Raw genomic sequence first — 12168 nt, 5'->3', positions numbered from 1 at the left:
GTTATATTATCTATGCTTTTCAACTTGACACTAGTCAGGGTTGGAAAATAGCCACATGCTCACTTGATCAGTGTAGTTTCTAACTAGATACTAGATATTGGCATCTAGTATCAGACATGATGTCCTATCACAAGTTTCTGTAACAACGTGAAAAAGGCATAATGCTGGGTGCAGTAGCTCATACCTGTAATCCCAGCACTTTGGGAGGCCAAGGTGGGTGGATCATGAGGTCAGGAGTTTGGGACCAGCCTGGCCAACGTGGTGAAACCCCATCTACTAAAGATAGAAAAAAATTTGCCAGACATGATGGCAGACGCCTGTAGTCCCAGCTACTTGGGAGGCTGAGGCAGGAGAATTGCTTGAACCTGGGAGGTGGAGGTTGCAGTGAGCTGAGATCGTGTCATTGCACTCCAGCCTGGGCAACAGAGCAAGACTCATCTCAAAAAGAAAAAGAAAAAGGCAAGACATAGTCCTTGAGGGGTGATTGTCCTTGGAAACTGGGAGCAATGACAAAAGCAATGAGCTCACCAGGGGTCAGCCAGCTCAGCTGTGGTAAATTTTTCCCTTGGCTCAGCTGTAAACCATAGTTTGACCCCAATTAACTTCTCAGATACCTTGCGTCTTTTAAGCTTTTTGTATGCATCGAAAAGAATGGTGCTGAGAAGCTCTCCATGGTTACCTGAGCCTCAGTGAACATCTTCACCTGAAGCTGCCCAGCATCCAGTGGCCAAGTATGTAAGGCCAATTAGCAACAGTGGAGGTGCTCTGGCATCCTCATAGTTTTTTTTTTTTTTTTTTTTTAATGCCTTATTTTGTTTGTTTATTTTAGGAAAATTTAATTCTAGGGGAACTTTTTTTTTTTGGATACAGAATCTCCCTCTGTCACCCAGGCTGGAGTGCAATGGCGCAATCTCGGCTGACTGCAACTTCCACCTCCTGGGTTCAAGCGATTCCCCTGTCTCAGCCTCCTGAGTAGTTGGGACTACAGGTGTGTGCCACCACGCCTGGCTAATTTTTTGTCTTTTTAGTAGAGACGGGGTTTCATTGTGTTAGCCAGGATGGTCTCGATCTCCTGACCTCGTGATCCATCCACCTTGGCCTCCCAAAGTTTTGGGATTACAGGTGTGAGCCACCATGCCTGGCCCATTTCATTTTTAAAAATTTAACACTACTGCATAATTTGGTAAAAAAAAAAAATCCAAGGCAAATAATTGCCAGGTGTGGTGGCTCACACCTGTAATGCCAGCACTTTGGGAGGCCAAGGTGTGTGGATCACTTGAGGTCAGGAGTTTGAGACCAGCTTGGCTAAGAAGACGAAATCCCATCTCTACTAAACATACAAAAAAAAAAAAAAAAAAAAAAAAAAAAGCCTGGTGTAGTCGTGGCATGCACCTGTAGTGTTAACTACTCAGAAGGCTGAGGCAGGAGAATTGCTTGAACCTAGGAGGCAGAGGTTGCAGTGAGCCAACTGTGGCATTGGGTGACAGAGTGAGACTCTGTCTTGAAAAAAAATTATATATATATATATATATATATATGAGATTCAATATATACTCATATATAATAGCTAACATTGGCTGAATGCCTTCTCTCCAGGCTGGGCACTGTGTCATAGAGTAGGTAATAGGAGCATTTTCTAGGTGTTGGCTGCTGTTGAAGGTGCTTTTCATGTGTTAATTGGTTTAATCTTTCGGTTTTTTTCTTTTTTTTTTTTGTTTAATCTTTCAACGGCCTTATGAGATAGCTACTGTTCTCATCTTGCAGATGAGAAAGCTAAGGCATAGAGCGGTTAAGTAATAACCAAGGTGGCTCAGTGGTAAGTGGCAAAGCCAGGATTCAGACACAGTTCACCTCCAGACATTGCTGTTTAAAACTTGATCCTTAGGCTGGGCGCAATGGCTCAAGGCTGTAATCCCAGCACTTTGGGAGGCCGAGGCGGGTGGATCACGAGGTCAAGAGATTGAGACCATCATGGTCAACATGGTGAAACCCCGTCTCTACTAAAAATACAAAAAAATTAGCTGGGCATGGTGGAGCATGCCTGTAATCCCAGCTACTCAGGCGGCTGAGGCAGGAGAATTGCCTGAACCCAGGAGGCGGAGGTTGCGGTGAGCCGAGATTGCGCCATTGCACTCCAGCCTGGATAACAAGAGCGAAACTCCGTCTCAAAAAAAAAAAAAAAAAAAAAAAAAAACTTGATCCTTGCCGGGCGCGGTGGCTCAAGCCTGTAATCCCAGCACTTTGGGAGGCCGAGGCGGGTGGATCACGAGGTCAAGAGATCGAGACCATCCTGGTCAACGTGGTGAAACCCCGTCTCTACTAAAAATACAAAAAATTAGCTGGGCATGGTGGCGCGTGCCTGTAGTCCCAGCTACTCAGGAGGCTGAGGCAGGAGAATTGCTTGAACCCAGGAGACGGAGGTTGCGGTGAGCCGAGATCGTGCCATTGCACTCCAGCCTGGGTAACAAGAGCGACACTCCGTCTCAAAAAAAAAAACAAAAACAAAACAAAACAAAACAAAAAAAACTTGATCCTTTATAGCCTTGGCTACTTTGTTAATTCTAAGCACTTAATACACATTATTTCAGTTAATCCGGTGATACCCATTGTGGTATGGGTAATGGGTAGTACCAAATGGTGTATGGCACTTAGGTGCCTAGCACACCATGTGTTGATTTTAACAAATAAAACAGTCACAGCAGAGGATAAATAGCTTGATGTAGCTGTAGCAGCTAGGGAGAAGTGTTAAGATTAAAATCCAATAATGCTACACTTGAATTTGGTTGGGTGCAGTGGCTTGTGCTCATAATACTAGCAGTTTGGGAGGCCGAGGTGGGCAGATCTCCTGAGTACAGGAGTTTGAGACAGCCTGGGCAACATGGTGAAACCCTGTCTCTACAGAAAATACAAAAAGCTACTTGAGGGGCTGAGGTGGGGAGGTTAAGGCTGTGGTGAGCCGAGATTGTGCTACCACACTGCACTCTGGGTGACAGAAGGAGACCTTGTCTTAAAAAAAAAAAAAAAAGTCCTACACTAGAATTGATTACCAACCCTAAACTCAACTATCAGCTGTTAGCTTAGTAGTCAAACTTATTTTCTAGGTTTAATTCTCTATAGTCTGATCTTATCTTTTAAAGGTTGTGTCCCGTATTTACTTTGAAAGGAATTAAAATCGAAAGTTTTAAATGGCATGGAATAATGATCTCACCTTTGATCATCTTCTCATCTGTAAAGTAGTAGGTACTTCCACTATACGTATATTTACGTTTATGCACGTGTTAACTGCCTTTGGTATATTAAAGCTTACATTTTGTCAAACGTAGATACTGGAATTATGCCTAAAGTTCTTTCTTATCTAAGTGGATTATCCTAGTCTGCTCACGCACAGCTAGATAATATGCTTTACACATTATAACCTTGGGAGCTCAGATTTTTCTGTATTACCAATGAGAAACCGTGACTCCAGAGATGAAGAAATCGTTCCAAGGCCATGTGGCTAATAACTTGTAGAGTTAGGAATTCGTTCAAAGGCTATGGCTTTCCCATTACTCTCCAATGCTCTTTTCCTAAGACCCAAACAAATTAGTTTTGATATCTAAGGTAATAGGTCCCAAAGCTTGATTCATCCTTGGAATTGCCTAGTAAACTTAATTTCAGGGCCTCATCCAAACCTACTAAATCAGAAGAAGAACAGAATTTTTGAACACAGAAGCAGTCTTTTTTTTTTTTGAGACAGAGTTTTACTCTTGTTACCCAGGCTGGAGTGCAATGGTGCGATCTCGGCTCACCGCAACCTCTGCCTCCTGGGTTCAGGCAATTCTCCTGCCTCAGCCTCCTGAGTAGCTGGGATTACAGGCACACTCCACCATGCCCAGCTAATTTTTTGTATATTTAGTAGAGACGGGGTTTCACCATGTTGACCAGGATGGTCTCGATCTCTTGACCTTGTGATCCACCCACCTCGGCCTCCCAAAGTGCTGGGATTACAGGCTTGAGCCACCACGCCCGGGCCCAGAAGCAGTCTTACTGTGATGCTTGCCTAGCAGAATTGCTAAATAAATATTTTTTTGAGACAGGGCCTTATTCTGTCTATCTAGCTGAAGTGCAGTGGTATGATTATAGCTCACTGCAGCCTCAAACTCCTGGGCTCAAGCAATCCTCCCATTTCAGCCTCCAGAGTAGCTGTAAGTACAAGCCTGTGTCACCATGTGTGGGTAATTATTTTTATTTTTTAGACAGGGTCTTCCTCTAGTGCTCAGGCTAAAGTGCAGTAGTGCTATCACAGCTTACTGCAGCATTGACCTCCCAGGCTCAATTGATCCTCCCACCTCAGCCTCTCAAGTAACTGGGACTACACATGCATCCCACCGTACCTTGCTAAATTTTTTTTTTTTTTGAGATGGTGTCTTACTCTGTTGCCCAGGCTGGAGTGCAGTGGCACAATCTTGGCTCACTGTGACCTCTGCCTCCCAGTTCAAGTGATTCTCCTGCCTCAGCTTCCTGAGTAGCTGGGATTATAGGCATCTGCCACTGCACCTAGCTGATTTTTGTGTTTTTAGTAGAGATGGGGTCTCACCATGTTGGCCATGCTGGTCTTGAACTCCTGACCTCAGGTGATCCACCTGTCTCAGCCTCCCAACCTGCAGAGATTACAGGCATGAGCCACTACACTCAGCCAATTTTTGTATTTTTTTTTTGTAGAGATCAGGTTTCACTAAATTGCCCAGACTGGTCTCAAACTCCTGGGCTGAAGGGATCCTCCCACCTTGGCCTCCCAAAGTGCTGGAATTACAGGTGCATAATTTATTTTTTGGTGAATGGTGTATGTACCTATTTTTTTAGAGATGGGTTTCACTGTGCTGTCCAGGCTGGTCTTGCTCTCCTGAGCTCAAGCAATCTTCCTGCCTCAGCCTCCAGAGAAGCTGGGACTACTTTATTTTTTAAATTAATGCGTAGCTTGTTGTCACAACTTTACTTACCGGATTATCCATTCTTCTCCTTGCACACCACCCGCTACCGAGACCAGCTCAACTGTTGAGATCCCCACCCAGGCGGTGCTGGAGGCATTAAGAAGCAGACACCCAGATAGAACAGCAAAGTAGGAGTATCTGGGGCCAAATAGCCTTCTGAGCTGAGAACCTCAGGGGCTGACAGCATTCTGGGCTGAGGGCCTTGAGCAGATTCTGACTCACATATTTATTCTCTCTGAACAGGTGATTATTATTAACAAACAGGTGTTCTGTGTTTTCTCATAGAACCAAGATAAATGAGGTAGGCAGCTGGTGCCTGCTTACCACTGATCAAAGACAAACTAGAAACATTCTCCACAAGGAAGCCAGGAGGGCAGGGTCACATATCCCATGCTTAAAGAATTGTTTTGCCAGGCGCGGTGGCTCACGCCTGTAATCCCAGCACTTTGGGAGGCCGAGGCGGGTGGATCATGAGGTCAAGAGATCGAGACCATCCTGGTCAACATGGTGAAACTCCGTCTTTACTAAATATACAAGAAATTAGCTGGGCATGGTGGCGCGTGCCTGTAACCCCAGCTACTCAAGAGGCTGAGGCAGGAGAATTGCCTGAACCCAGGAGGTGGAGGTTGCAGTGAGCCGAGATCGCGCCATTGCACTCCAGCCTGGGTAACAAGAATGAAACTCCATCTCAAAAAAAAAAAAAAAAAAAAAAAAAAAGAATTGTTTTAACTGGTGTATGATACACATATACTGTCTTGCTACTTTAGAATGCCCCAAGTAGTTTTCCACTTGGGGAGCGGGGGCGGCTAGGTTTTCCTTGCCATTGTTCTTCTTAGCAAACAATATATTTTATCATACACTCAGCATTTCTCAACAACCCCCCACCTCCCTTCTCTCTGTGCCCAGAAATCAGATATGTTTCCTTGATCATACATGACATTTCTAAATATGCCTATTCCTGGGTTTAATAATTTGTTCCATTGACCTCCTTATTCTATCACATTGCTTTCAATGTAAATAGCTTTATATTTAAGTTTGATATCTGATAAGGCAAGTCCTCCCTATACCTGCTCACCTGGCTGAGAGTATGTTTTTTGTTCCTATATGAGCTGCCAGCTTGTTCTTCAGTGTGATTCCAAGTAATGCTTCCTCAGGCAAGTTAATTACTGTTTTCACTGCACCCACAAAAAAATGGAGTTTTGAACTTTTGATTTATTCGTGTGAAAAGTATTTAAATATATTTTCTTTTTCTTTCTTTTTTTGTTGAGAAGGAGTTTCGCTCTTGTTGCCCAGGCTGGAGTGCAATGGCACGATCTCAGCTCACTGCAATCTCCGCCTCCCAGGTTCCAGCAATTCTCCTGCCTCAGCCTCCCAAGTAGCTGGGATTACAAGCCTGTGCCACCATACTCAGCTAATTTTTTTTTTTATTTTTAGTAGAGACGAGGTTTCACCATATTGGTCAGGCTAGTCTTGAACTCCTGACCTCAAGTGATCCACCTGCCTTGGCCTCCCAAAGTGCTGGGATTACAGGCATGAGCCGCTGCACACAGCTTAAATATATTTTCCTTTACCCTTAAGCAACCTCTATGAGAGAGCCCAATCAAACCTAGGCTCTTGTCCTGCATTGCTTACATATTAGTTCTGTTATATTTGAGAAATTACCTAACCCCTCTTAGCTTATGAATGAACTGCAAAACAAGGGCATTAGGTTCGCCTCTCTTTTTTTGAGATGGAGTCTGGCTCTGTCACCCAGACTGGAGTGCAGTGGCATGATATTGGCTCACTACAGCCTCTGCCTTCTGGGTTCAAGCAATTCTCCTGCCTCAGCCTCCCGAGTAGCTGGGTCTACAGGCACATGCCACCATGCCCAACTAATTTTTGTATTTTTAGTAGAGGCAGGGTTTCACCATGTTGGCCAGGATGATCTCGATCTTTTGACCTTGTGATCCACCCACCGTGGCCTCCCAAATTACTGGGATTTCAGGTGTAAGCCACCATGCTCGGCCCAGGATTGCCTCTTAATGTTTTGGGTCAAGCCTATTATTTTTTTGTTAAACTTTTATTCATTTAAAAATAATATGTTCATGAGTTAAAAATTTAAAATTATATATATTGAAAAGAATGCTTTCTATCCCCCAAGCCACCCAGTTTCATCCCTGGAAGTAACTAGTAAAACTCCCTTTTTTTTTTTTTTTTTTTTTTGAGACAGAGTCTTGCTCTGCTGCCCAGGCTGGAGTCAGTGGCGTGATCTCGGCTCACTCCAACCTCTGCCTCCCAGGTTCAAGAGATTCTTCTGCCTCAGCCTCCTGAGTAGGTGGGACTATAGGCACGTGCCACCATGCCTGGTTAATTTTTTTATTTTTAGTAGAGACTGGGTTTACAATATTGGCCAGGCTGGTCTGGAACCCTTGACCTTGTGATCTGCCAGCCTTGGCCTCCCAAAGTGTTGGTATTACAGGCATGAGCCACAGCACTTGGCCATAACTCGTTATGTTCTTCCTTTCAGGGGTGTTTTATGTATATACACACATATGTAAATGTGTGTGTGTATATATATATGTATCATGTATATGAAATATATATTCATTTTCCTTTTTTAAAAAAATAACATTCCATGCATACCATTTGGCACCTTGCTTTTTTACATTAACAATTGGTCTCTGGGATTAATCTATATAAAGACACTTTACAACTGTATAATGTTCAATCACATGGATAAGCCATAATTTATTTCAGGATGCCACCCACGCCAATGATAGATATTTAAGTTATTCTAATCTTTTTCTATTAGAAACATTTCTGCAATGAATAAATGTATGCATAACTAAATATGTACACATGAACAAGTATATCTATAAGATAAATTCCCAGATATAGAATTGCTATGTCAAAAGGTCTGTGTATTTTAATCATACACGTACACATATATAGACATGGATCTCCATGTTGTCCTTCACAGAAGGTCCATCTTTTTTTTTTTTTTTTTTTTTTTTTTTTGAGACAGAGTTTTGCTCTTATTGCCCAGGCTGGGGAGCTGTGGCACGATCTTGGCTCACTGCAACCTCCATCTCCTGGGTTCAAGCAATTCTCCTGTCTCCAAGCAATTCTCCTGTCTCAGCCTCTCGAGTAGCTGGGATTACAGGTGCCCACCATCATGCCCGGCTAATTTTTGTATTTTTAGTAGAGATGAGGTTTCACCATGTTGGCCAGGCTGGTCTTTAACTCCTGACCTCAGATCATCCACCTGCCTCCAAAATGCTGGGATTACAGGTGTGAGCCAACACACCCAGCCAAAAGGTCCGTCAATTAACAGTTCTACTAGCAGTGTATAAAACTGCTTTTTTCTTCTCTCTATAGTACAGGATGTTATAAAGTTCTTACTTTGCCAATCTGATAATTTTACTTTTTATTATCATGAATGAGGGGAAGCTACAAAAAAAAATTATTTTTTTCTTTTTTTTTTGGAGACAGGGTCTTGTCTGTCACCCAGGCTGGAGTGCAGTGGCATCATCACGGCTCACTGCAGCCTTGACATCCTGGGCTTAGGTGATCTTCTCACCTCAGCCTACCAAGTAGCTGGGACTACAGATGCATTCTAGCACACTTGACTAATTTTTGTAAAGATGGGGTTTTGTCATGTTGCTCAGGCTGGTCTTGAATTCCAGAGCTCAAGCGATCTGCCCACCTCAGCCTCTCAAAGTGCTGAGATTAGAGGCATGAGTCACCTTGCTTAGCCTTTTTAACTGATTATTCCTATTCACTTAATATCTTCTGCCTATTTTTTGACTGAGTGCTTGTTTGATTTTTATGAATTTTATTTATTAGAGAAAGTATTTTTGTGTGTGTGTTTTTTCCCCTCCAGTTTGTCATTTGGGTTTTGATTTTGTTTATGCTTTGCACTTGTAGAAAGTTATTTTGGTGTATTTGAATTAATAGATGGTTTTCTTTATGGCTTCTGGGTATGATGCTACACTCTGAAAAATCTTCTCTAAAACTTAAAGTTTCTTCTTTAGATATTTTCTAATGGTTTCTTCAGATATTTTTTATAGTTTGGGTTTTTCTTTTCCTTTCTTTCTTTTTCTTTTTTTTTTTTTTTTGAGATGGAGTTTCACTCTTGTTGCCCAGGCTGGAGTGCAGTGGCACGATCTTGGCTCACCGAAACCTCTGCCTGCCAGGTTCAAGCAATTCTTCTTGTCTCAGCCTCCCGAGTAGCTGTGATTACAGGCATGTGCCACCATGCCCAGCTAATTTTGTAATTTTAGTAGAGACAGGGTTTCTCTACGTTGTTCAGGCTGGTCTCGAACTCCCAACCTCAGGTGATCAGCCCACCTCAGCCTCCCAAAGTGCTGGGATCAGGTGATCAGCCTACTTCGGCCTTCCAAAGTGTGAGCCACTGCACCAGCCTAGTTTGGGTTTTTCTTTAAAAAAAAAAAAAAATTGATTTTGGCTCAATCTGTAGATTTTCCTGTTAAAAGATATAAGGAATAGACAAAATTCCCCTACCTTGTTAAAGATTAAGCCTAATTCTTTTTTTTCTTTTTTTTTTTTTTGAGACGGAGTTCCGCTCGTTACCCAGGCTGGAATGCAATGGCGCGATCTCGGCTCACTGCAACCTCCGCCTCCTGGGTTCAGGCAATTCTTCTGCCTCAGCCTCCTGAGTAGCTGGGATTACAGGCACGTGCCACTATGCCCAGTTAATTTTTTTGTATTTTTAGTAGAGACGGGGTTTCACCATGTTGACCATGATGGTCTCGATCTCTTGACCTCGTGATCCACCCACCTCAGCCTCCCAAAGTGCTGGGATTACAGGCTTGAGCCACCGCGCCCGGCCTAAGCCTAATTCTTTAAGACACTTAACATTTAGTTTGCAAAATGCTCTTTCAGTCTAATTTAGCCTGAAGACATGACTTGGAAAAACATCAATGGTTATTTACTTACCTAGTTTGAATGTCAGTTCAAAAAGTCTAATTTATTATAGTATTTTTAAGTCACTCATTTTTTCAGTATGTACCAGGTACTGTTCTAGGAACCGGATATAAAGGGATGAATGAGATGGGGGAAACACACAGTAAATAACTAAATTAATAGCATGATTTTAGATACAGAATAGTGTTATCAAGAAAATAAAGGCAGATTGGGCACAGTGGCTCACGCCTGTAATCCCAGCACTTTGGGAAGCTAAAGTGAGGATCACTTGAGCCTAGGAGGTCGAGGCTGTAGTGAGTGGTGATCAAGCCATTACACTCCAGCCTGGGCAAGAGCAAAAGACCCTGTCTCAGGGTGTAAGAGAAAGGGTGAAGCTCAGTGTCTTACACTTGTAATCCCAGCATTTTGAGAGGCCAAGGCAGGAAGATCTCTTGAGGCCGGGCATTTAAGACTAGACTGGGCAATAAAGTGTCTCACCTCTGCCTCCTGGGTCCTAGTTCAAGAAATTCTCCTGCTTCAGCCTCCTGAGTAGCTGGGATTATAAGCATGCACTAACATACCTGGTTAATTTTTGTATTTTAGTAGAGATGGGGGTTTCACCACATTGTCCAGGCTGGTCTTGAACTTCTGACCTCGTGATCTGCCTGTCTTGGCCTCCGAAAGTGCTGGGATTATAGGCATGAGCCACCACACCTGGCCTGCTTTAAGCCAAAATGGCTGCTGCAGGCCCATATTGGGTGACGTCCATTGGCAGAAAAAAGACAGCATCTCTTTTGGTATCTTCTCAAGAGCAAGTAAATCTTTCTCCAAAGTGCTTTATCACATCGTTTCACATTTCTTTTCTTTGCTTTATTTTACTTTATTATTTTTGAGACAGGATCTCATTCTGTCACGCAGGCTAGAGTGCTGTGGTACAATCATGGCTCACTGCAGCCTTGAACTCCCAGGTTCAAGCAGTTCTCCCATCTTAGCCTCCTGAGTAGCTGGGACTACAAGTGTGCGCCACCATGCCAGGCTAATTTTTGTATTTTTTGTAGAGATGGGTGTGTGTTGGGGGGAATCATACTATGTTGCTTAGGATGGTCTTGAACTCCTGGTCTCAAGCAATCTTCTCACCTCAGCCTCCCAAAGTGCTGGAATTACAGGTGTGAGCCACAGAGCCTGGCCCTTTCACACTTAGGCCAGTAGGAATTTATCCCTCAGCTAGACATGGGTTTACCTTTCCCTGGTCATAGAGTGAGAGATGAACACTGAGCAAGATCAGAGTCTGTTTGCAAAGAGCATGTGATAGGGGCTGTTTCAATATTTAAGGCATTCACATTTATTTTCTTTGCTTTATTATTTTATTATTATTCCCCTGTACTGTAGTAATCTATGTAAGATGCTTTCCCATTAATTTCAAGGCTCTTTGAGGAAAGCTTATCTTATATATCTTCATGTTTTTCAGCACTTAGCCTCAGTGCCTTGTACATAATATACATTAACTTTTACTTGGATTTAAAGATTCCCCAAAATGAATTTCATATTGGATAATTTTTTTAATGTGCCAATGATTTGAAGCTCATGGATAATTTGAAATTATTTATGATACTTTGGCTTTATAAAATATTTTCTTCTACAACTTCGAGAGGTCCATATTTAATTTTATGCTTGCTTTCATACTTTATGGGGCAGAGGGAAAGAATTGCTATGTACAATCTTCATTACACATGAAGAAACATTTACTTGATAGCTTGTTCAATGTCTTACAGTTATCAGGCAAGATAATAAACATTTTCTGAATCCCAGTCTAGAGTTATTCCTGTTGATGTATATTGCCTTTAAACAGATCACTCACATGTCCTCTACCTGAAATATTCAAGTATTTCATGTAATTGCTATTACTGATCATGCTTTTTGTTTTTCTTTTCTCTCTGGAAAAATTAACCTAGTTATAAAATTAGTCTTGTTTGGAGGTACATAATCTACAGGCTGACAGAGGAATGAAAATGTGAAGGTTATGAGCTAGAAACATTCTATCCCTAAAGCACAAGGTCCTTCCTGTGAACAAGGCCAGGGTTGACATCAGAATGCAATTTTATTGAACTTTTCAAAAACAACGAATGAGCATTTTGTTCTGAAATGTAATGCCTACTCATTCACTTTTTTTGTTTGTTTCAGATGGGCTGAAACAGTTTAACAAATCTGGAATTAACAGAAGGTGAAGATGATCCCATTACTATAGGTGACCATTTACAGCTAAGGGAAATACCACACAAACTGGGAAATGTAA

At 42.4% G+C, this 12168-nt stretch overlaps 1 protein-coding gene across 1 annotated transcript in view; it reads left to right on the top strand.

Annotated features, from left to right (window-relative positions):
* The window catches only part of HSPE1 (heat shock protein family E (Hsp10) member 1), a 55602-nt gene that overhangs the window by 5064 nt on the left and 38370 nt on the right, over positions 1–12168 (top strand). The window lies entirely within an intron of this gene.

This window comes from Saimiri boliviensis, chromosome 5 (genome assembly GCF_048565385.1).
Source record: "Saimiri boliviensis isolate mSaiBol1 chromosome 5, mSaiBol1.pri, whole genome shotgun sequence".
Lineage (NCBI taxonomy): Eukaryota > Metazoa > Chordata > Mammalia > Primates > Cebidae > Saimiri > Saimiri boliviensis.
The sequence above is the reverse complement of the archived record's forward strand: the minus strand, read 5'-3'. Positions and strand labels throughout refer to the sequence as shown.